The sequence below is a fragment of the Micromesistius poutassou genome (genome assembly GCF_964030765.1).
Source record: "Micromesistius poutassou genome assembly, chromosome: 9".
Taxonomy (NCBI): Eukaryota; Metazoa; Chordata; class Actinopteri; order Gadiformes; family Gadidae; genus Micromesistius; species Micromesistius poutassou.
In genome coordinates this window covers 9618129-9624128 of record NC_140279.1, presented here as the reverse complement: position 1 = coordinate 9624128, position 6000 = coordinate 9618129, and positions in this window count along the sequence as shown.

The following is a 6000-nucleotide window of genomic DNA, read 5'->3' as shown; positions in this document are numbered from 1 at the left end:
TGGCCGTGCAGTGTTTCCCACACATAGGCCAATGTGTGGCGCTGCCACATTCCGACAGTCCTGTGCGCGTATGCAAATTAGCCATGTGCGCCAAACAGAAGAAGGGCCCTATCTTGCGCCCGGCGCAATTGACAATTCTACACCGACGCATGTATCGTTGCTAGTGGTGATTGTCTCGTCCCAAGATACAAGACTTCATTCTGTCAGTCTGTCAGTTTTCACATGAATAGTTCTTATCTTGTTGATTGATTTTTGATTTTTGGTTTTTCTCTTTCCTTTCTTTCTATTTGAATTGTTCTATCTTTTCAAAAGTCGCCTGTGGACAAGTGTTGCGAATTAGCACATGTGCTAAAACACTCAAACAATGCATCTGTTTTGTCCAATGTAATTGCTCTGTCAACATCAAATAAACATTAATAATAATCTACACATACTGAGCCACAATAGATACTTTTTGATGATTTGATTTGGCAGGAATTTGAAGTCATTAACTATTTTTTTCCCCCAAACTTCCTAAACCTATGACTTCCCACATATTTTTTTCAATTGAAGCCAAACTTGCCAAACTTCATCTCCAGACTTTCCTCCACAAACGCATAATCCAGATTTTTGATTTATAAAAATTTTAGCCCACAGTGCATTTCAACGTTTTACTCTATACAGTAGAGTAAACCAATACTGCAAATTATTGCAAACTATTTAGAATTGTGTCCTCATCTAAGCCATGGCAGTCGATGGAAATAGAGCATATTTAAACATCAGTTTGTCACTTATGGAGTAATCAATCTTTGTGAAAATAAATACCTGGCATCTCTATGTTGTTTACACAAAGTACACAAATTCTCAGAATTTTCTAGTGATGAATGAATTTTTGACAGTTTAAAATACTGCATTTTAATACAGTCCTGCCAATTGTCTCGTTAATGTCATGATGCCAATTGTGTCATTACCCAGCCAATAGCTCATTGAGGTCAGCACTTGCATTTGGAGTCAAAGGTTGTGAGTTAAAGCCCAAGTTGTTGCAAGATTAACATTTTATACTTAATCAGTTTGTGCTGTGGACCCCTACCCTGCATCCTTTAGATGTGTTTCAACACACCTGACTGAAATGTTCAGCTCTTTAGTTTGTATCCTGGTTAAACATGCTATTGTGTACTTATTTTTCTTCTTCCTAAGAAATCCATGTTCCCATGCATGAAAATGTGCAATGTCCAATGCTTTGGACTTATGCATTGAAGCAATGCTTCATCAATCTGTAGACCAATATTTTACTTTACTATTTTATAAGTGATGCAGTTTTCTTCACCAGTTAAAAGTGTGCCACCACCTAAAAGTGCGCTTTTAAAAAGTGTGCGTTTAAATCACTCAAAACTCGATGGCACACTGACTGGTACAGAGGCAAGGGGTATTGAGGCAATGGGTTGCCCAACGGTTGTACAGGGGTAATGATTGTAAAGGTCACTTTAGAGCCCTAAGAAATTGAGGGCCCTTTACAAAGTCCAAGAAGGAAGTACACATTTCTTCAAACAGTGCATATTTTCCTTTCAGTGAATGTTATTTTTTCCATGGATATAACTTGTACAATGTCCTCTAGCCAGCCTTTTGTAGTCGGCCTCTGTATAGATTTCCAACATTTTGCAATAGTCCATCTGGCTTGAAGTAGGCTAAGCCTTAGGGTAACCATCTTATCAAAGTTGTTTACCTCTATAGGCATGGTTCCCGAACGGTCTCTTAGGAGTCTTCTTAGGAAACTCTCCTTACGTCGTTCATAAATGTCGCTGTCCAGAGAGAACGTGCTGAAATCGATTGCTCAGAGATCGATTTTCCATTTCATGCGCAGGTGCATGACAGCGTTCTAAAAATATTGCAGTCTTTGCAAATAAAACATTGCTCGAAATCCTTCTAGTAGGCCTCAACATTTATTTAACCATGGGCGAACATAGCATAGCCTACACTGACTTAAAAAAATATAGAAAATATAGCAACAGTGGAGGAGATTGAGGCAATCACATCCTTAATTACATCTGTCGCAGCCGTTCAAATTAGGCTATTGATATGACTTAAAATTTTAATAGTTTATTTAGCTTATTATATAATACTGTTTATGCTGAGACTGCTTTGCCTTTTGCTACCTGTCTGTGTGCAGGCTTTGCGCACCATCAAGGGAAAGAGGCGGTGGTTGAAAAAAGTATTTTGACCGCTTATTGAGTTCACTCGTTGCTTATAATGGTTTATTCGTTTCCCAGACAGCTTTGTTCATTTTTGAATTGTAAAATAAATAGAATAATCTTTTGAAGTTGCGAGTTTTGGAAATTTTTGGAAACGAGTCGAGCTGACCTCGCCTGCTGCACCGTATATATGTACTGTACTGTATATTGATGAAACACAACACTGCCAATGTTGAAGTTCCATGCGCATGGGAATTTCTAAAGGTTACTGTACAGTGGCAGCGACTGGAGTCAGGAGCTGAATCATCACTACGGTAGAACTAAGAAGGTTCTACGGGCGCTTCAGACAAACCTTACCAACGAACGACGTACGAAAGAGATGTGTCGTAAAGAACGTTTCGGGAAACACACAAGATGTTAAGGTGCTAATGGTGCTATCCTTTTGGCCATTTGTGCTGGTACGCCGACCTGCGTAACGAGAACGTGACGTAGCTTCCGGGCTCTCTTCCCACCTTAAAAGTGTTCCAGCAGTCTTTTCTGTGCGACAAGTGGGAGAATAATGGAGGCCTAGAGGTGGCAGCAGTAGAAGCAGGCTTGTCATTGTTGTTAGCAACATTAGGCTCTTTAGCAAACCAGCTCGAAAACACTTTACATTGTATTGCACGCACAGCAAGACCATGCAATGCATACATTGGTGACCGGATTAAAGCAGCAATGTAATCAATTGTGTAAGAGCAGTGTACATCGACATTAAAGACACCAACGTGGAACTAAGAGAAAGAAAATACATATCAACTTTATTAACTACGGGCGCAGCCATCTTCGTTCGTCGAACTTCACAGGGATCTTTCACGACTAGGGGCCTTGATCGGAAGCCCCAGTGGGAGCTTGATATCCCACTAGAAAAGGAGGCGTGCATCAATGTCGCAAGAAAGCTGGGAGATCCCACTGGGACCTGTCATACGAAAGGATCGAACCATTAGAGGTTACAAATAACGTAGCGTTAATAAGCGATTTCGGGGCGGGCCCTGGTCTCTTCTGCTTGCGGAAGCGTTATGTTACCTTGCGACGACATGCACGATCAACGCACCGAACGATCGCAAAATACGTATGGCAGCCCTGATCCATAGGCCTATGCAGCAAGTCTATTCCAGCCCTTAGAACGCAACTTCAATGTATTTTCATTGTGATAACCATTTGCCAATAGCTTTCATTAGGGGTCCTACGGAATCCGTAGGAAACCTATTGTATTCGTTAGTATTATTATTAGGGGTCCTACGGAATCCGTAGGAAACCTATTGTATTCGTTAGTATTATTATTTTTATCCTGACTTTTTGGCTCCAAAAGTTATAAAAATTGGCAGGCTTGTAGAACTCGTAAAGTTAGTAAAGGAATCAAAAGATGGGCCAGAATAACACATAGGTGGCGCTATAACAAGGCCTTGAAGTTCAGGACTTCAACAGGCTGCCATTACCACTAGGAAGGTGCAATTTGTATGAAACTTGGTATACATGCACCATTTGTCATGATGAACATCTTTCCCATTGCAACCCATATGGTCAGACCATTGGGATATAGTGCAGTGACCACAACTTGACCAAACACTCACACATTAACTCCTTTGGTGCTGAAAGTGGGAAAAGCTCCAAACTTGGCACACATGTACCAGGTCACTGTGGGACTATAGGGTGATCAAATAATAGCAATAAGGCAAAAGACAGCAGAGATATGTATTTTAAAGTGAAATACATGCATATGTATACCGCTCTACAACATGTTTAAACAGCTCCAACATTGCATCCAAAACACCTAGGCCCAGCTCTTGAATGTGGCTATTAAGAGGAGATTCCATAGTATACCCATGCCAAATTTGAAGACTATATCTGAAAAAACAACCAAAAAACATTAGTTTGAAGTTCTCCCTTCTGAACCATGGCCTCTCTACAATGCAGGCTGGGCCTTAAAGGGGTACACACGTTATTTCGCAAACATCTGTTTGACAGTGGATTTTGACACAGTAGGCTTTAGAAACATGGTTGGTGATTGTTTTGATATGTTAACTGCCGGAAAACCAGTTTTTAAGGCATACCAATGCATATTACCATACCAACCAAGCTCACCATACCTCCACATAGGAAAGACTTATATTTCTCAAAATATACTCCAATCTGCCCTTGGCAGTCTACAGTCATACTGTCGGTCATACCGTCATACTGTCATATTGTCGTTCATACAGTCATACGGTCATACTGTCATACTTTCGTTCATACAGTCATACTGTCGGTTATACAGTCATACTGTTGGTCATACTGTCTGTCATACTGTCAGTCATACAGTTGGTCATACTATTATACTGTCGGTCATACGGTCATGTGAGAATGTGAAAATCCCTTCTCACTGTCTCTCCCCTCACATCATATTTAATGTGGTATTTGGACTTCCGGAGCACTAGGGGGCAGAAGGTTAACCCCGCCTTGGCCAGGGAAGTTCCCCTTATTATTGGTATGGCCCAATCAGTCCACCTGGGACTTATTGGCTTATATAAGGGGAGTCTCATTTTGTGGTAGAGGGGGAAGGTGCTGGCTTGACAAGAGGCCAGTACTAGAGCACATGGTATATGTGGCTGCTAGGCTGATGGCTAGGCTGATGGCTAGGCTGATGGCTAGGCTGATGGCTAGGCTGATGGCTAGGCTGATGGCTAGGCTGATGGCTGTTATACCGTAGGACCTCGTTATTGTTGCTGGCAACTATATTTAGGGGTCCTACGGAATCCGTAGGAAACCTATTGTATTCGTTATTATTATTATTTTTATTCTGACTTTTTGGCTCCAAAAGTTATAAAAATTGGCAGGCTTGTAGAACTCATAAAGTTAGTAAAGGAATCAAAAGATGGTCCAGAATAACACATAGGTGGCGCTATAACAAGGCCTTGAAGTTCAGGACTTCAACAGGCTGCCATTACCACTAGGAAGGTACAATTTGTATGAAACTTGGTATACATGCACCATTTGTCATGATGAACAACTTTCACATTGCAACCCATATGGTCAGACCATTGGGATATAGTGCAGTGACCACAACTTGACCAAACACCCACACATTAACTCCTTTGGTGCTGAAAGTGGGAAAAGCTCCAAACTTGGCACACATGTACCAGGTCACTGTGGGACTATAGGGTGATCAAATAATAGCAATAAGGCAAAAGATGGCAGAGATATGTATTTTAAAGTGAAATACATGCATATGTATACAGCTCTACAACATGTTTAAACAGCTCCAACATTGCATCCAAAAGACCTAGGCCCAGCTGTTGAATGTGGCTATTAAGAGGAGATTCCATAGTATACCCATGCCAAATTTGAAGACTATATCTGAAAAAACAACCAAAAAACATTAGTTTGAAGTTCTCCCTTCTGAACCATGGCCTCTCTACAATGCAGGATGGGCCTTAAAGGGGTACACACGTTATTTCGCAAACATCTGTTTGACAGTGGATTTTGACACAGTAGGCTTTAGAAACATGGTTGGTGATTGTTTTGATATGTTAACTGCCGGAAAACCAGTTTTTAAGGCATACCAATGCATATTACCATACCAACCAAGCTCACCATACCTCCACGTAGGAAAGACTTATATTTCTCAAAATATACTCCAATCTGCCCTTGGCAGTCTACAGTCATACTGTCGGTCATACTGTCATACTGTCATATTGTCGTTCATACAGTCATACGGTCATACTGTCATACTTTCGTTCATACAGTCATACTGTCGGTTATACAGTCATACTGTTGGTCATACTGTCTGTCATACTGTCATACTGTCTGTCATACA